The 21,822-nt window shown below is 33.1% G+C and overlaps 1 pseudogene; it reads right to left on the reverse strand.

Annotated features, from left to right (window-relative positions):
- Positions 1 to 9,069: 9,069 nt before the first annotated feature.
- LOC132934399 (uncharacterized) lies at positions 9,070 to 14,210 on the reverse strand (annotated as a pseudogene).
- Between the last annotated feature and the right edge of the window lie 7,612 nt (positions 14,211 to 21,822).

Below are 21,822 nucleotides of genomic sequence, written 5' to 3' on the forward strand. Positions count from 1 at the left end.
TCTCGACGGTTCATTGGAGTCACTGGCCGAACGTGCTGACCGAGTCGCAGATGCAAGCGCCGGTCACGATTTAGCCGCCGTGTCGCATGAACCTGATCGCCTGCTTTCAATGGAGAGCGCGATAACGACTCACCTCGCAGATTGCCGCATAAGTCTCGACACAGTCCACACAACACCGACCAGATCGCAGCCAGGACAGATCGCGATCTAAATCGCGCAACCGCTCCAAGTCCCGCACAGGCCGCACACACAACGACGCATGGTGTTTCTACCACAATGTCTACGGGACCGAAGCACGGAAATGCCGTACCCATGCTCGTACGAGTCGGAAAACTGACGGAAGCGGCGGAAGCTGACGCGCCTCCCACCACTCACCACACGTGCAGATTGTTCGTCACCGATGTCCGTTTCGGCAAACGCTTTCTCATCGACTCGGGAGCGGAAATCTCCGTCATACCACCGGGCAACAGCCCACGCCCAGGGCCGGAGCGATGGGGGGGGTTTAAGGGGTCGTCACGACCCCTCACTCATTTAACCTAATATTTCAGTCGGCACATTTACACAATGTCAAATACAACAAAAATATGTATAAAATATAAAAATACAAAAAAAAAAAATATGAAAAAAAAATTAATAAGATAAAATAAACCACAGTGAAAAAATATGTTCTATTTTAAGCTTAATGGTGATGATTTTTTCCGCAGCTAAGATTAGTATGGATATTTCACATTATCACATTTATTGTATTATTATTATTATACATTTATACGGGCTAAAGCAGGACGTGGTTACCACTAACTGTTATCGCCTACTGACGATAAAAATAGACATAATAATATTTTTGATGAACAGCTTGCTGAACATGTAATAGTTATTATCATGAAACAATAATCGTAGTTGTTTAATATCTTACGTACAGTATAGTACAGACGTACGTGTACCGTACAGTGCTTACTTCATACGATGTCTCGTTAGAAAGTGCTCTTGTCATAATCATTTTTACGTTTACATTTTAAATTATAAGTACTACGTTTTTAAATATGTGCGATAATAATACAGTCAACTCGCGATATAACGAAATTCGATATAACGAAAATCTTGATATAACGAATAAAACTACCGGTCCCTTGAAAATATCGCGGTATAACGAACAAATGTAATGTATTTTGGTCCCCTCGATGTAGCGAAACGTTTTTGATCAAAACTCTCGCGATGTAACGAATTTTTATAAATTTGGAGCTTTCTATTACGAATTTTTAATTTTAATTAAGATAAGATACATGTCTCTAGTGTATAACTCTATGAAAAATATATAAAAATAAGTATGTTGCTATTACCACATAATAGATTACGAAGTTTTTCTGATGATTATCATGCGATAGTACACTCAAGTACAGTATCGCAATTAAGATAAGACTTATGTCGATTAGTGGCTCCACGCAAAATGTACATAACATACTATGTAACATATCGGTACCGTTTTATATTGACGACAATGTGTTTTCTAGCATTTTAAATCTGGACAATACTATTGATAAGGTAAACTCAAGCAGTTGCAAACAATCAAAAATATCTGATTTTTTTAAAAAATAAATGCACACATGTATAGCGATTTATTATATGTACATATTATTATTATAGCATATTTTTATTAGAAATATTATTACATACATTTATATTGAAATTAAACAATAAATATGTATATACTTATATGACTCATATATTTTATACATATGTATACGAATAATAAAATTTTGAATTTTTATTTTTATTCTCGTTATAACGAATTCAATTGGTATATTCTCTTGATATAACGAATTTCGATGTAACGAACTTTCGATATAACGAATTTTTTTCTCGGTCCCTTGAAATTCGTTATATCGCGAGTTGACTGTAATAGGAAACGCAAACGCACTAAGGTCGAATGTTTATCACGTGGAAGTTCGTTTGACCATGATTATCGACGTAAACATGAAATCAAAATGCATGGGGGTAATAATGTCAAAGTAAAAGACATTAGTCTTGGAAAAGCCAATAACCCTTTTAGTGCGGCTCAACTTAACTTTCAACGAAAAAATCAGGTTTGTAGTTACATTAATTAAGTATTTAAAAATTTAAAAAACATAATCAGAAATGAATGCAACTATAAATTGTAATAGATAAATAATTAAATAGGTACCTTTAATATTAATTTAAACTCTGTAGACATTAATTTTATATAAAATAGTTTATACCATTTATCATTTATAGAAAAAAAGCTTTGATCTATTCAAATTTAGCTAAACCAAATACTAGTATAATAATAAGTAACTAGGCATTCAAGTCCTGTAATTTATAATAAGGTAAATTATTTTATAGGTAAATTGTATTATTTGAAAACTGATTATGCTTTATATTATAGCATCCTGATCAGTATATTTCACCAGTGCCATTAATGGTTTCATCAGATGACGTATTATTTATTTTTGTAGTTTGAAAATGCAGAGTGTAAAGTTGAAAACATTCGTGAAAAAGTAGGAAACAATCAATGCATTATGGAAGTTGGTGAACAAGATATGTCACTAGTAGCTACTACTGACCATACATGGTTAGATTGTGTTGGACAATTTTCCGCTTTACTTTGTATGTTAAGTGAATGCAATAATCTCCTCACAAAAGTTACTAATGTTTCTATTCCTAACCCTATATCTTTTTTAACTGAAAGTATCAGTATGATTTCTTCCATCAATGAAAAGTCTAATGAATTTGTAAAAATGGCTACATCTGTTCTGACATCAGAATTATCTTTAGGTCACAATAATGAAACTAATAATATAATTGATAAACTCTTGGACCACGACCCTGGAAAAAGAGAAAAAGTTCAGTCGTCCTCTCAACGAAATTATTTATTAAGCTTAGGGCCATTTCAAACAAAATTATCAAGATATCCTATAAACGTCAATATTCCTCAAGGAAGACAACGACAGTTCAATTCAAATTGGTTCACAGAATATCCATAATGATTCAATTTACTGTTTCATATGTGGATTATTTCCTACTGGTCCGAATCGTTCATGTGGTGAAACATCATGGACAAAAGAAGGAGTTAGGACATGGCACAAGATGAAATCTAAAGGTAAAAACAGAAAAGGAAAATTGGAATTACATTTTACATCAAAGTCTCACCAATTCGCATTGAACGATTACAGCAATTTTATTTTACATTCTAATCATATTGATGGACTTCTTAATAAGGAACATAGAAAAAAAGCCATTAACTTTATTCAGCAGAAAGAATTTCATAAAGATGTAATTAAAATTTTGTTTGATGTATCTCGTACTTTAGCACGTCAAGGATTACCTTTCAGAGGAGACAGAGATGAGGAAATGGGAACTTTAATCAAATTGTTTTACTTTTATCACGTCACTGTCCAGTTATGAAGACTTGGATAGAAGAAGCCAAATTTCGACCTTATCACGTTAATTATATGAGTCCTGACTCTCAAAATGAGTTCATCACATTACTTGCTTTGGAAACAAAAAAACAAATAATTAATGAAGTAAATGCAGCAAATATGTATTCAGTTATGGCAGATACTACCCCAGATTTGTCTAATCGTGACCAGATGTCGGTTTGTGTCCGTTATGTAGATTCATCAGGAAAAGCATTAGATCGATTACTTGAATAATTATTGGAAGTAACTGATAAAACTGGAAAAGGTACAGCTCAAAATATCTGTGATGTGTTGACTAAAAACTGTCTTGATTTAGAACGTATTGCATTTCAGTCATATGACTATGCAAGCAGTATGTCCGGAAAATTTCAAGGAGCTCAAGCCATGTTATCTGAACTAGTTGGTTATCATATACCTTACATCCCTTGTCAGGCCCATAGATTAAATACATTTGTAGAACATAGTTGTGAAGCAAGTATTATAGTTTGTGACCTATTTTTGACCTTAGAAAGTTTGTATGTATTTTTCTCCTCAAGTACTAAACGAAGTTATACTTTAGATAAAGCTCTATCAAAAATTGAAGGATCTTTGAAGCTTCGTAATTTGTCTAAGACTAGATGGACTGCAACGGCAGAATCTCTACGGGCGGTTTGGCTGTCTTTTGAAGAAATTGTTTCAGTCTTACATGAAATATCTACAAAATCAAGTATTGATAAAAAAACTAGAGTACAAGCATTAGGACTTGAGAAGAAATGTTTATCAATTGATTTTATCATTTGTATGTACTTTATGAACCATATAATGTACCAAATGAAAATATTGACTGAAACATTGGAGACCAAAGATCTTAATATAGTAGACGCACTGATATAATTGATAGTTCGATTAAATCACTTACAGAAACTAGAAACAATAGAACACTGATAAATGAACTTATGGCCAGTGCCAAATCATTTTGTCTAAAACTAGATATTGATTTTGATGGAAATTTCAATCAACATCATAGAAAAAGATTAAAACCAAAAAAAATTGATTCAAATCCACAATCACATGTAAACTTAACTTATGAAGACTTTTACAGAAAAGAATTTCTTCAAGTTCTGGACACATTAATCAGTTTGTCATCAGACAATTTGAAATCTTGTCTGGTTTGTATTCAACCACTTTAAGTATTATCTGTACCTATAAGTTCAAATATAACCGTAAAAGATGTAGAAAAAGCATTTTCCTTATTTCCAAAAAACTGTGACATGACTAACGTAACAGATTTCAATAGCGCATTATGTGAGATAAATATATTAAGGCTACAAACTGAAAATGTTAAATCATTGGCTAACGTTATGGATGTAGCCAACAAATTGAGGACTATAATTCCAATGGCTAATGAACTTTGTCGTATGGCATTAACATCACCAGTTACCACAGCTTCAAATGAAAGATGTTTCAGCAAGCTAAAATTAATCAAAAACCATTTGAGGACAACTATGAACAATTCCCGATTAAATGATTTAATTATACTTGATTCTGAGAAAGACATTTTGGATAATATTGAAATGTCAAATATGATAAAAATATGGGCATCGTTAAAAGAAAGAAGAATTTCTCTGTAATATTTAATAAATATTTATTAATGTATTATTTATTAATTTTTATGGTTTTTATTTTTTAGGAATGCATTCATTCTGACAATGTTTTAATATAATGATTTGTAAAATGTAATATATTATAATACTTATTTGTTATAAAAAATAGTTATTGAATTATGATGCCCATTATAAATCAATATAGAGATACCAAAAAATCGGCTTGGATCAAAAACTCGTAGTAGTAAAAAAGTAGTAAGTAGTAGTAAAAAGGCAATACTGTTGGTAAATAGTGATTTAAATAATTGAAAAATATCTCTAGGATTTCGTTTATTCTTTATCATATATGATACAAAAATATTATTATACTATAGTTTTATTGTTTTTTATATAAACCAATCACATTAACGGTTTGACGAATTCCTACTCTGGAACAATATTACAATAAATTAATAGTGAATATTGAAAAATAAAAATAAAAATATGCATTTATCAAGATTTTATGTTTAGTGCTTGTACACTAATTAATGAGCTCAAAGTTATACACTAGATAGCGCTATAAAAAAAATAAAAATTTTCACGTTGAGTTTTTGCTTCAACATAGTATAGAATTGTAGAAACAAAAACTTGACAATTTGAGTGTAGCAATAAAATTTTTTTAGAGTATTATAATTATGCATGAATTTCAGTCGTCACTTTCGTTAACCACGACCCCTCACAAATATTACCTAACGCCGGCCCTGCCCACGCCGCTCATCGGACATGGTGTTGAACGCTGCGAACGGCACCAGAATTGCGACATACGGGCCAAGAGAACTGCACCTTAATCTCGGCCTCGCACGCGAATTTGTTTAGACGTTCGAAACCGCGGACGTCGCTCGACCGATAATCGGCGCAGATTTTTTACACCACTTCGGACTTCTAGTCGACGTACAATGCAAGCGCCTAATCGACCGCGACACCAGCAAGTGTGTCAAAGCTATCTCCATCGTCGATACCGATGTAGACGCTCTAAAGGTCGTGCCCCTACCTCAAAAGTGGTAAGATATTTTAAAAAGTTTCCCGAGTGTCACACGTGAGTCACCGGTCCCGGACAAGTTCTTACAACGAATCAAACACGAGCTACACATGTGACGTGCCCCAGTCAAACGAATAGAAGGATGAAGGTAAAAATGTAGATCTTGAGTTTATAGTATAATATATTTGATTTATTTAACTTATTCAACTGTGATTGATTATATAAAAATTACTCTAAGTCCAAATATACGAATGAAGCTAGCGAGATATGACTATAGTTCCTGCTGACTGTTCCTAAGCTCGTCGGTTGCTCGTCTGATGAACGCTTGTCCATCAGCTCTCCTCGATGGTTCAGTCCCTGTCTCTACTTTACTCAGGATAACCGTATATGGTCATCTCGCGGGATTGTCACGCGCTTCGCCCACGGCCGGAAGTTTAACATATATATTATATATATGTTGTTGTACACGTGTGGTGTTTTATTCCATATCACACACGATCTATACGGACATTTTATGCGAGTTATTTATATAAGTAATCATATATATATTGACGCACGCCGTTCATGGTCACGCTCGATATTCGTTGTACTACTACACACGCAGCGCATACGCTATTATTACTATTAATGTTACGCGGCGCGTACTATAAACGATTACGTATACACTGATCTACTGCCTAGATAGGTGTTATATATTAGGTAATTGGGTTACACAGTCACAGCTCGCTACACACACGACCGGCCCGCCATTATTTTCGCGACCGACACCGCATCGCCCGTCAAGAATTCGAGTACATGCGCCAAAAAGGTATTTGTCGACCATCCACAAGCGCTTGGGCCAGTTCATTGTTACTCGTACCAAAAAAGGACGGCACCTTTCGGCCATGCGAAGACTACCGGCGATTGAACGAAGTAAAGGTGCGTTTACATTTGAGCCCGAACACGAACGAACGCAAGTGAATGCTACCGAACGAATGAGAACGCATATTCGCTACACATTCGGCCGCGACCGTTTACATTGTTCGCTCGTTCCGGTTCAACTGTCTTCGCTTCCACAAAAATCTTCGCTCCTAAAATACCTAAATACACATTTAGTATCAACAAAGCTGCTGTGGAGTAAAGACTGTTGATTTTTTAAAAATTTAAGTGAAAGTTAAAGCCTGGACGAAGATTATTTGAATTTAATTTGAATATTTATAGTTCTTATATCTACTTAAAATGTCATCAAGTGAGAAGATGATTTGTTATTAGCTGCTTCAAGATTTGTACTCATGAAAGCATTAATAAAAAAAACATCAAAGACAAAAAGAAAACGTCGCTGGTGGATGACTTCATTGTACAGAAACAGAGGATTGTATAGTGGAACTATGTTGTCAAATGACCTACAAAAAGAAGATGGTGATCACTTTAAAAAATGTTGTAGAATGTCATATGAGACATTTAACCAATTACTCACTTTAGTTGAGCTTAAAATTCGAAAAGAAGATACAAAGTTTCGAAAAGCTATACCTTCTAATGAACGACTGGCATTGACATTAAGTTACTTGGCGTCAGGTGATTCATTTTCAAGCTTATCATTGGTTTTTAAAATTTCAAAACCATCAATATCACATATTATACCAGAAGTCTGTACAGATATAATTGAGGTTCTACAAGACTACATACAGGTAATTTTTTTAATATATTATAATTATAAAATGAAAATAAATATATCCTTTTAAATAACAATTTATACTTAATAATAATAAAACTTTGAAATAAACTTGAAATTATGGGCAATAAACAATATAATTAAAAAATAAAAATAAATATATCCTTTTTAAATAACAATATATACTTATTAATAGGGACCGGATTTATATGCACAAAAAATCCTCAAAATATGCTTCTAAAAATGCTGTAATATGTTATAAAATATGTATTTATTTTTAAATATGTACTTAAATATGCACTTAAAATTTTGTTTAAAACTATGTTAAAATATGTAAATGTATTATGTAAAATTATGTAACAATATTTATTAATTAATATGGTATTAAAAAAGTATAAAAAAGCTTTTAAAGTATTTTTTCGTCTTCGTCGCCATTCAACATTCTGTATCTTCAATCTATAAAGTATTAGCTCACATTAATAAAAACTGAAACAAAAATTGAATTCATATTTTACCTTATTGCATTGGATGATCAGAAGTTCCTTAATGTGTTCAAACGTTAAATTCCTCCGATTATCTGTAAGTACATTTTTGTACATTGAAAAACTTCGCTCGACCTCATCAGTATTTATAGGAGCGTACTTCATACATGCAATATCACTTGCATTTAAATCTTCAGGTAGTTCATAGTTTCCGTCTATTTCTCCTTCCAAAATCTTAGAAATTGTCTTCATTATTTTATATCCAGGGTTTTTTCTTAGTTCAGTTGTAAGTTTGGCATTTATAATACCACCAATTTTGTTTTTTGATAATTTTAATGTGGTTTTTGCATTTTTAATTTTGATCATGGCTTCTGATAACAAGTAATCTTTTGATTCTAACATTTTTATCGTGCTCAGAATTATTTCAAAATTTGATTTAATGTAAATTAAATTAGCTTTCAAATTAAGATCTTCTATCAAATCTTGCGATTTTTTAATTGAAATAGAGTCTTCACTGTTCAATTGAAGAATTATTTCTTTAATAATTTCCAAGTTGTCACAATAATAAAAAGCTGCGTTTAGCCCATGTACCCCAACGCGTTAATATAGGTTGTGGTGGAAGTGCAATATTATTTAATAGGTGAGAAGATGATTAGAGAGATGATTTACAAGATGATTAATAAGTTTTTAATAATAAAACATTATAATAAACTTGAAATTATAAGGAATAGAACAATATTATTAAAAAATAAAAAATAAATATATCCTTTTTAAATAACAGTTTATACTTACTAATACTCGTAAATAATAATGAAACATTGTAATGAACTCAAAACTAATAGAACTTATTATGTGTAATTAAAAAAAAAATTAAAAACTTAATATGTTAGTCCAAACTGTATTATATATTTGACGAAGTATTTAGGTCATCAGTTAGGATAGTTTCTGACGCATGGACATAATCTGATGTACCGTTGATATCAGGTGTTTGCTGATACTGATAGTCGTGTATACTTGAGAAGTTAGACATATCTTGATGATGAGGCTGCTGCACTGTAGAAAGGTAATATGGTGACTGGGGTTGAACTGAAGGTATTGAATGAAGAGATGATGAACTTGGCGATGACAGTGGAGATGAAAATAACATTGTATTGGCTGAAGACTGATTATTAATATTGAGTTGAAGAGTTTGGTTGCCAGATTTGTTATAGTATTATGTTATTATTTTATTATGAATATAGTTAATTTCAGCGGAACAAATGAGACTACTTATTTGATGTTGAATTATTGTTTTTGTGTGTTAATCAAATAATTCCAGTTTACTGGCAATATACTCTCCGAAAACAATATTGTCACTCTTCACTTTTGGTGTTTGCTTTGTATTGGAAATTTCTTTTATTATTTGATACGTTTCTGCTATCCTAGGGTCTTCCTGAACTTTTTTTCTTTTTAATCCTGTGGTTTTTTGGGGTCAAACAAAAACTTTTTCTTTTTGAGGTTGTTCTTCATTTTTGTCACGTTCACTATCATTTTCAGTTAGATCTTCCACGATTTCAATAGCTTCACTTGGTTTATTATGTTTTTTGTGTGTGGCAGTCAGCTATAACAATAAATTATAAACATTACGCAAAATTAGTTTTCGATTATTTGATTTTGTTTTTTGGTGTAACTCAAAAAAGAATAACCCTTGAAATATTAACCAAAAGTTTACTTCATCGTATTAAGCTTAAAATTTTTTTTTTGTTTTGTAAATCAAAAATCATAAGCTACGTTATTTTTATACGCATTTAAAGATAATATTTTTTTATGATATCTATAAAAATTGCAAAAATTTGCGATTTTTTCAATAAATGTCAATCATAAAATATTTGTTAGGTGAAAAGCTTGAAAATTTAATACAAGGTCCTCATAATTTGTTATAATAGTAATTAAAAAATATTGAAAAATCGTAAACGTAACCACCATTTTTTTTATAAAAAGTTATAGTTCAAATTTTTACAAAATTTATCAAAGTATCGAGAATTTGCAAATAATTTATAATTAAAAATTTATAAAACACTCACGTTTCTAGATACCTAAGACCCATGAAGAGTGGCTGAGCGTTGGAAAAAAATATGAAGATTTATGGAATTTCCCCCATTGCATTGGTGCAATTGATGGGAAACATGTACAACTACAAGCACCAATTGATAGTGGAAGTAATTTTTTCAATTACAAATGAACTTTCAGCATTGTATTGATGGCAGTTGTTGATGCCGATTACAATTTTTGTATGCTGATGTCGGTTGCCAAGGTCGAATTTCGGACGGCGGAGTTCTTCGAAGTGCATCGTTTTTTAAACAGCTTGAAGAACAAAAGCTAGAAATTCCACCAGCAGAAAAATTAATTGGACGGGAAAAGGCCGTACCATATGTATTTGTAGCGGATGAGGCATTTCCGTTAAAAGAGAACATACTAAGTCCTTACCCCGGCTCTCATGAAAAGGGATCGGCCAAAAGAATTTTTAACTACTGTTTGTCTAGAGCCCGACGTGTTGTTGAAAATGTTTTTGGTATTCTATCTGCCGTATTTAGGGTATTTAGAAAATCTATGCTACTTGAACCAAAGAAGGTCGAGCTTGTAGTTATGGCGTGTGTATACCTTCACAATTTTCTTAGAAGAGAAAAGGCATCGAGAGATATTTATTCACCAACCGACTTAATTGACCACGAAATAGAAGGACAGCTTGTCCGTGGAACGTGAAGAGAAGACATACAGAGTAATAGTGCATTCACTCCTATGGAAAGGGTTAGAAGAAGATCACCACGTTTCATCGAAGAAAATCGAACTGAATTTGCCGAATATTTTTCGAGCGTTGGTGCTGTGCCATGGCAATCACAATTACCATAGTAACCAGCAATAGTTAGAATTTAGTACATACATAGAATTTACTCGTAATATTAATATTAGTGCCTAGTAGTTAGTGGTAACTGGTAAGTAACTAGTAAAAGTAAAACAGCAATTGATTGTGATTATAATCGCATGAAATATTTAGCAATAAAGAAATAAAGATTTTTTTTCGTTTAATATGTATTGATCATATTTTATTAAATCTATAAAAAAAAAAGTATAAAAATAGTTATTATTATTTGGGTCGCTGTAAATTGCGGCCCATTTTTAATTTTTTATGTAAATTGCGGCCCGGGCATATTTTGTACATACGTAAACTGCGGCCTGGGTATTTTGTATACATACGTAAATTGCGGCCAGGGTATAATTTGTATTACCTACCCAAATATTTTTTATTTATAAGTAATAATTACGTCTAAGCATTTTTTTGCAAAATCAATATTTTCCTTCTCATATTTCAGACTTAGGACTGTCAATATAATATTGTATCAATATTGGTATGATTAAAAATATTGGTTTTGCTGTTTTTTGTTTTTACTTAAAAAATATATTATTAGCAATTAGTAATAATGTGTCCGTAAAAATGTGTATGATGGTTAAAAAATTTACAGCCGACCGGAAATCGGAATATCCCAGGCCGCAATTTACGTACATTTCAAATATACCCGGGCCGCAATTTACGTACGTTTCAAATATACCCCGGACGCAATTTACGCATGTTTTAAAAGTACATGGGCCGCAATTTACGTAGTAAATTTACGTACTTTGACCTTTTTTGGGGGATGCAATTTACCGGCTCCGTATTATTTAGACATGTTATAAAAGAAGACGTATTTCGGGATTTTTCTTGGTAATCGTTATCTTGCTGACTACAAAAAAAACGTGTTTCAATCAACAATAAGATCCCTAGTAATCCGCAGGCGCGGCGTTTAGGGGGGGCCATAGGGGCCATGGCCCCTCCCTAGAGGCCTAGACATCAAACTACGTAAAAATAAAAATTTTTTTCAGAAATCTGTATAGAAGTTCTAAGAATTATAATCACGGCCTCTGTAGGGTGTAAATAGTTTTGGTATCGCAGTAAGCGGTTGGTCACAAATGGCTGAGTTCAGACAAAAATACTAATGAAGGTAATATGTTATATAACCATAACTTTAAACACATGATTGCAACGTAGTATATACATTCATAATAATTTTATTTTTAGAATTTGAACCTCCAAAAACTGTATGGGCATCATTAGATAATTGTTCACCAATAATATTTCCTACAATTCACAACATTCTATTGATATTAGGGACGCTGCCTGTAAGTGTTGCTACAGCTGAACGCAGCTTTTCCACGCTTCGCAGGTATAATTATTATTGCTTAGCTTGAAAATTAATTTTAATACTTGCCTATGCTTTTGCACATTAGATTAAAAACATGGTTGCGGTCACAAATGGGTCAAGATAGACTAGTAGGGCTAGCACTACTTAATGTTCAAAGAGAGTATAATATATCAGTGGAAAATATAATTAGTCGATTTGCTTCAATGAAAAAAAGAAATTTAGATTATGTATTATAGAAGACTAATATAAATTTGTATATTCAATATACAAATTATACTATATTGTATAATATGTTAATTAACCATTTAATTTTTTTAATATAAATATTTATTTTACATTTTTACCTTCATACCTACCTATTACATGTTTTTCCTCTGTTGGTTGAAAAGTAGTATCATTTGTGGACCCAAAGGATATTGGCCCCCCCCTAGAAGACGAATCAAATCCGCCACTGGTAATCCGGGTCTATTATTCTTCGTACCAAGAAAAAGGTTAATAATTGTTTGCTGTTTAAAAAACGTATACCCAAATGAATATAAATGTTACAGTAAAAGATGTTAAATTTATATTTACGTTATTAACTAGCAATCATCGTTAATAGATAATAACAAATATTTTACAAGGCTTATAACGTTAATAACTAAGGATTTACGTTAATTCCAAACAATATTAGTTAATCGTGTTATTTGTATTTAAATTGTTATATTATTATTTATTTTCACATGACAATGAACCGTGACATTTTGAATTGCATAATTTTCCAACTAATCGACAGGTGCATTTATTTGTTTTACACTTCATATTACTAGCAATAACTGCTAACAAATTTTGAATGTTTTAGTTGTTCAATACGAATATTGTACTCATCATCAGTTAGAAAGGAGTTATTATCACTACGTTTTTTTTAACTATATCAGAAATAATGTTATTAAATTTGTTTTTCATTTCAAGTTCGTCCATATTGAATTTTATTAATAATACGAACACAATGTTGTACGAATATTTTAACATACAAAATAGTATGCCGTTATAACGGCGTTGTCGATTCTACGCGTACCGTGAAGGACTGACAAAAATATAATAAACCACGATAATCTCAAGCTAATTAGGTAATTATTGTTATTTACTAGAAAATAACGTTATTTTGATGTTTAACATCATTTACTGTAACATAAATATAATCAAGATGCTAATGTTATGTATTCAATAAAACCTATACATATTTTTAAGTATTTAGAAGTTAGAACCAGAGCAAATTTAAACACTAAATTGCTCAAAACGTTTGAATTTCTTATAATGGTATCAGTATTATTTTTTTTATATTTAAACCTTGCTCAGGAGTAGTTATAAATACATATTATTTTAAAATACAGTTATTCAGGATTTTATGAAGCTATTTAAAATATAATGTATAAATATCAAAATTATTAATTTTTTTTATTTCTTACAAACAAGGACCAATCAAGTATAAATAAAAAAAATTACTCACATCAATAGTATCTTTGGTAATCCGAGGTTTAAATTTATCATTCAAGAACTTCATTTCCTCAAACGCAAACCATTTTGAATGATAAATCTCATATGTTCCAGCTCCTAAACGTCCACTGCTGGCTTCCCGTCGCCTTTCTCTTCGGAAAAAGGCTAAAAGGCTGTCCATCTTTTTCCTTACTTCATTCACATCTAGCTTAAGTTCTTTACTTATTTCCGTCCAAAAATCTATTTTTTTCTTGCCCATTTTATACTGAGGATCAGTAGGATCCCAAAGGATCGGTCTTAATTTATATAAGTATATTAATTGTAAGCATACTTCGTCAGTCCACTCCATAATAACGAGTCAGTAAAATAATTAAAACCACAAAAAATGAAATGAAAAAACAAAATTGAAAATACACACTTTTAAAAAACCGTTCGGACGGAAGTGACGAATACGCGATTCGGGCCGAATGCCGTTTAAACTGAACGGAGAGTTTCTTTGATCGTACCGCTCTTGGGGCGAACGCTTCCGAAAGCGAACGAATGCATTCGTTCGCGTTCGGCCCCACCGTTTACTTTGGATCGTTCGGTAGCATTAGCTTGCGTTCGTTCGTGTTCGGGCTTAAATGTAAACGCACCTTAACGAGAGCTGACCGTTACCCGCTACCTCACTACGACATCACTACGAATCTGGCAGGAAACACGGTATTTACCAAGCTCGACCTGGTCCGAGCATACCACCAGATACCCATCGCCAGACAGGACATACCGAAGACAGCTGTAACCACACCATTCGGTCTATTTGAATTCCCGGTAATGTGTTTCGGCCTGCGTAACGCCGCACAGACATTCCAACGCGTAATTAACGACATGTTACGCGGACTAAATTTTTCGTTCGCCAACTCGATGACGTATTAATCGCGTCGCGTAACCACGAAGAACACGTACGCACAGTCCTCGGACGTTGTCAAGATTACGGTATCGCTATCAATCCCGTAAAGTGTGTTTTCGCCGTCGACTCACTAACTTTTTTTGGGCCACAACATCAACAAAGATGCATACCGCCCGACGTCGGAACGCATCACGGCAATCCAAGAATGGCCACAACCAGCGACGAATAAAAGTTTGCAGAGATTTCTGGGATCCGTAAATTTTTACCGACGCTTTATTCGCAACGCCGCAGAATTGCAAGCACCTCTGTATGACCTCGCCGCAAAAATTAAAAAACGCGATGGACCGTTGTCATGGACCGACGAGACACGAAAAGTTTTCGAATCCTGCCGTACTGCGTTGGCCGATACGGCAGAACTGGCTCATCCGCTGCCCATCGTACCACTCCGCCTAAGTACCGACACTTCTAACGCAGCCATAGGAGCCGTACTCAAACAACTCTCCGACAAGGGTTGGCAGCCACTGGGTTTTTACTCTAAAAAACTTTCGGGAGCTGAAAAAAGGTACAGCACGTACGACCGCGAACTGCTTGCCGCATACACAAGTACACGTCATTTCCTACACAAGATCGAAGAACGACTCACTACGTTGCTCATCGACCACAAACCACTAACCTATATGTTTATTCAAAAAACAGAAAAAGTTATCGACCGCCAGATTCGACACATCACGTTCCTGTCACAATACATAAACAACGTCGAACACATACAAGGTGACAAGAACATAATCCCGGACGCGTTATCGAGGCTGGAAGTTTCGGCGACGCAAGTGGTCTTGCCCGATCTTAAACAATGGTCCCCCGATCAAGCCGACGATTCGGAGCTAAACGACATCCTGTCAGGCGCCACCAAGAGTGCACTCAAACTCGAACCGCGGAGCACCGCTGAAGGCACCATCTATCTCGACACATCGACGAAACAGGCATGTACGTACCGCTACGACACCGCCGCACTGTTTTCGACGGTTTTCACGGCGAAGCCCATGGTGGTGGCAGTGCTACCTTGCGTCTAATCAGGAAAAGATACTGCTGACCTGGAATGAACAAGCAAATCAAGTACTGGGTCAAATGCTGCATACAATTCCAACGCACGAAGGTATTCAAACACACTGTTTCGCCCTTAACACCGTTCGCACCGCCGGACCACCAATTCGGGCACATACACGTCGATTTAGTTGGCCCGCCGCCCCCTTCTAATGGATGCAAGTATTTACTAACGTGTGTGGATCGCTTCACCCGTTGGCCGGAGGCATGGCCCATAGACAACATGTCAGCACACACCGTCGCGACAACTCTAATGACGCAATGGATTTCTCGTTTTGGCGTCCCCGACACGGTGACTACCAACCAAGGCCGCCAGTTTGAATCTGAGCTGTTCACCACCCTCACCAAAAACCTCGGCATACAACACCTCAGGTCATCCCCGTACCACCCTCAGGCCAACGGTATGGTTGAGAGACTACACTGGACCCTAAAAACCGCCCTCACGGCACACGACACCGTCAGTTGGAGTCTACGACTTCCCATTGTCCTGCTGGTACTCAGGAATACCGTCAAACCGGACATTGGTCACACACCCACCAAGATGGTATACGGTATGTCACTGCGACTACCCGGTGATATTTTCCACTCCGCCCAGCCCGAAGCAAAGATCGCGCCAGAGTTCGTCAGGAACCTACGCGACTCGATGACACAACTGCAACCGACACCCGGATCAAACCACGCTACCAAAGATACATTTTCGTGCCGTCAGATTTGAACAAAGTCACACACGTTTTTCTCCGAGTCGACGCAGTCCAACTGCCCTTACAACCACGATACGAAGATCCCTACGCAGTACTAGAACGACACGACAAGAATTTCAAAATTCAACGCGACAACGGCACAGTCTTGGTGTCTATCGACCGTCTCAAACCCGCGTTCATGCTCAGGGAAGACCCCGCAGCCGCGGATCACACATACGCAACACACGCAGAAGTCGCCAGGCAGCCCAAAAAACGAGTACGTTTTTCTTTTCGCCCTCAGGGGGAGTAGTGTGGCGACCACAGCAATATTGTCAATGTAACCACGGTACCAGCGCGTCAGCCGCCGCCAGCTGCGCGCCCCTCTCTTTCAACATTGTATACTGCGCGCACTAACTCCAAAACATGACACCCGACCGACAAACCCGCTCTCTTTTCACTTTTCGGACGTACGTCGTCGCTTTTACACCGCGCTCTGTTTACCTACTTATGTAACGCTCGAACATCGCAAAAGAACCTGTAAATAAAACACGTTGTTTATATTCGCGTCAAAACACTCGTTTATGTAATTATTCTTTTTATTATTTATTCTGACTGAATTATTATTGCTAAATATAAATAACTATTACGTTTAATTGTTTTTCCTTTACTCGTATTACATTGGTAACCTGACAAATCGACCGTTCCTACCAAAATATCAGTAGCCTAACATATTGGTGGCAAATTAATCTGAAAACTAAAATGGCCTAACCCGCTATCAACAGGTTAGGCCATTTTAGCACTGAAAATAATAATTTAAATATCAATGCCAAAACAAATTATGTGCTGCCATCTAGCGAACTATTTAAAGAATAAGCTGCCTCAAACTTATTACCTCTATAGCTTAAGCCACGTTTGCCAATAAATGGACGGTTTTTGTGAAAAGGGAATCAAGTCACTTTTTGGACATTTTGATATTATACATGAAAATTGAAGGAAATTTTAAGCCGGATCTAGTGGTAACACTGTCATTAACATGTGACCAGTATTTTCATTATGTATTACAGTGCGCGTTTAGTGTCAAGTCAAAAATAAATATTTTTTTTGCGAGAAAGGTCTCAAGTCACATATTTTTTTCTATTTTTCAATGTGTTGATATTTACTGTGGTAAAAACATTAGGTGTACATTAGTATATCAATTAAAAATGTCGAATAGAATTAAGACGATGTTGCGGATGGCACGAAATAGTAAGTTACTTATTTTGAGCAATATTAAGTATACTTTTAATGATTTTATGTTTAAATTTTATTTTATTTAGATGTCAACGTCACATCGGATAGAAAACTTCTAAAACCTGCTGTTTGCAGAAATTTAGGTGATACATTTCTTATGCAAACAGACAACAATAATATAAATAATTTGAAAAACTATTTAGTAGTGAGTTTATTTATAGTATACCTATTTTAATGTATACGTTATTTTATAGAGTGAATTAACTTTAACAAATCTAGTAATAAAGTAATATTTTTTGTATTTGTGTTTACAGGGTAATGTAACTAGTTGTGCTTATAATAATAGCAAAAAAGAAACTTTTATTACATTAAACAATATCAACTACACACTTGAATTTAGCAATGACTCCCAAAATTATAATCAAATTACTGTGGAAAATAATAACTTAAATTATCAAAACAATGTTTTTAACATTATAGAAAACGCAAAACAAGTAAATATATTTTTAGTAAAACATTTTTATTAAAATTAATGTAACATTTTTTTTCAATTACCTATAATAGGTAAATCATGATGACATTTATGGCAAATCAAGTGTTATTTTGGGAACACCTGTATCTTCTGTAGAAAACCCAACGTCATCCATATGATTGGATGCAATTAATTAGATTTGCAGGAAAAAATAAGTTTTTGGTAGTAGAAATGGTGCAAGAAATATTTTTTGACTTCAACAAATTATTGAAAAAATCTTATCAAATGAAGAAAACCAATGAAAATAAAGAAAAATTTGTTTTTTGAGATGTTAAGTGGATTCGGTACATTAAAAACGAAAAAAGTATAGTATTTTATAAAACTTCCCTTGGTTTAAATGCAAAATTCCACAAATTGAACTTAAACAGGAAAAATGTGACTTCAATGGAAATTAAAAGAGCATACTATGATATGTTATGTATAACTGAAGAAAAAAAAAAAGACCTTATGACATTATTGGCATTTATTCCTGAAACATTTCATGATTTTTATAAAAGCCTAAAATCAAACATAGATATTAATGATCCTATAATATCTGATGAAGATAATGAATGATGTAACTTCTGTACAATTTGTTTTTATTTTATGTTATTTTAATATTTTGTTTTATTTTATCAAAGTGATTATTCCTTATACTAAAAGTTACTATTTATTTTATCTTAAAAGTAGTTGTTTATTTTTAAAAGTTTTATATTCTTAAATATTTTATTGATATTATAATTGATAATAAATTATAACCAAAAGACAATATGATTTTAATAAAACCTAAAATCAGTCAAAAATATAGTACCTACTAGTACTATATTCTTAATTATTATATTACTTATATTAAAGTATAGCATATAAACTTTATTAAATAAATAAAATTGTGATCAACCTTTAGATATTCCATTCCATTTTTAATATAATAATATTATGTACATTGTATTATTATTATTAAAATATTTTGTATTGTTTGTAATTAGTTATTTATTTTATGGAAACTATAATATATTGCAAAACAGTTTATGTGTAATAAACAACTAAATTAAAAAAAATTAAACTATTAATTCTAAATTAATTTTTGTTGACTTGATCCCAATAGCACAAATATTATTGCATAATAACGACTTGATACCTTTTGCACTTAATGGTATCAAGTCGTAAAATATGATTAACGTTTGTGCTATTGGTATCAAGTCAACAAAAATAACTAAAAAATGGTTTTAAAGTATTTTTTTTTTATATAATCATACAATTTATCGAAGTTATAAATAATATTAATAGTCTAAACATTTTTTTTATTTAAATGTAGAAGATGAAAAGTTTTTGTTGTCTACTGAACAATTACTTTTATTGACTTGATTCCCTTTTCACAAAAACCGTCCAAATATAACACTATCTATTATCCTTTTAACAAGTTGACTGCCTTGAGTATCATATATGATACACGAATAACTATCCAATTTCGTCCTATAAATTTTAACGGAAATGCTAACCTTGCCTTGAGTATCAATGCTTCTCACTTATCAGACGAATCTCGTCCTAGAGAAATATTGTAGTCAAACTAAGTTGGTCACACTACTTTCTTGAATAATATCGATATTTTTCTACACACGTTTATTTATTTCATGATAACAATTCATTATTTGATAATAATTAATCGGTTTGAACTGAGTATCATATTTGATACTCAGGCCCCAGTAGAATTCGTATTTATAGATTTGTATACAATTGTTTGTGGTTTTTCTGTTTTTATTTTCAATTAAAGTTGTTTATAGTTATTATATATTAAATTATAAATTTATATATCAATATGGACAACCTATTGTGTTATCATTTTAACTATTTTGTCATTTCCAAAAAAATAGTTAAACGTTTTTCGTATATTTTATTTAAAAAAAAATTAATTATGAATGAGAACAATATATCAGAGTTACTGGATGATATATCTGATTGGTCCGACGAAGATGACACGGATGCTGATCCAGATTTTCAATTAGAGGTATATCTTCGATTGTACATAATTTATACTTAGTGTTATATGTATATTATGATACTTTATTTTATACTGTTTTTTCATAGAATGATTCAAGTGATGATTCAAATTATCGATATGACTTGTCGCACTTGGTAATGAAAATTATGTAAATGATGTTGATATCGAGATTCCACCTACGCCTGATACTGTTCCTTCACAACACAATCAATATCACCGAGATGCATCAGAACCCTATTGGAATGATGTTGATGATGGGTTTCAATCTAACATAGTGTTCAACCCAAATAATGAGCCAGTGGGCATCAATCCTGATATCATTGAAACACTAATCGAAGGTAGTCCTTATGATTTTTATTCATTATTTTTGGATGATGATGTGATACATTTATTGGTTGAAGAAACTAACAGATATGCTAAGTCTTTATTGTCAACTAGAATAAGTCCACACTCACGGTTACATACATGGGTAGATGTTACTTCTGTTGAAATGAAAACGTTTTTAGGAATTATCATGTGGATGGGTTTGTGCCCCCAACCATCAATTGCTACATATTGGAAAAAAAGTAAAATTTATGTATCTCATATACCAAAATAGTGTACCTACTTTATACATTTTATTTAAAGCTGTATAATCAAATTGTAAGAACTTAACTGTTTACTTAAGTGAAGTTTATGATAGTTGTAATCGTTTATTAATTATAATATAAGTATATTTTGTTTAACTTACCTAATAATACATTTTCTGAAACATTGATCGTACTTGTTAAGTAACGATATATTATTTGTATATTTAGATTTTGAGAACATTTCCTTAATTTTTAAACACTTATTACTGGAGTTCAATAACAGTTTTTTATTATTTTCGCGACGTTTTTCAGCGCCTCCCTTTCGTTTTCCGGAACTAGACATATTATTATTTAAATTAAATATCACTATATCTGCATTAGTCAGTAAATTAAACACATAAGGCTAAAATATTTGTAGTCACTAGTTAATACTGTATCAACTTTCAGTAACGTGATACTGTGGATAGTGGTCTGCGACATGCGAGTACTATCCTACCAAGTATATTATATTATAATATATAATATTGTTGGTTGCTGGAAGGCGATGCGGTGCGTACAGCGATAAGCATACGGGCGTTGTCGGGAGGATATGAAAAACCAATCTATTTTTAGATAATTTTATTTTAAAATTCTTAGATTCTTAAACTGATCGAAAGTGGCATATACGCATATATAGTCCTATAAGTTAATACTTATTTTTATTTATTACTGCTATAACCAAAGAACCGGCACTAAAAGAAGAGTTAATTTTTATTTTTGAATCTCCTGACGAGATATTATATTATAATATTATAGTTAATAATATTGAATTATAAATGTAGACAGCGGCCCACCGGGAATTTTCCAATTTCCCGGTGGGCCAATCCGTCCCTGATTATAACTTACGTATAAGCTTATACCTAATGGCACCTAGTAAAAGGTCTATAGTGTGGGAACATTTTAAGAAAACTTCTGACAAGTGTGTTATTTGCCAAATATGTAA

The sequence above is a fragment of the Metopolophium dirhodum genome, chromosome 1 (assembly GCF_019925205.1).
Source record: "Metopolophium dirhodum isolate CAU chromosome 1, ASM1992520v1, whole genome shotgun sequence".
In the NCBI taxonomy this organism is placed as follows: domain Eukaryota; kingdom Metazoa; phylum Arthropoda; class Insecta; order Hemiptera; family Aphididae; genus Metopolophium; species Metopolophium dirhodum.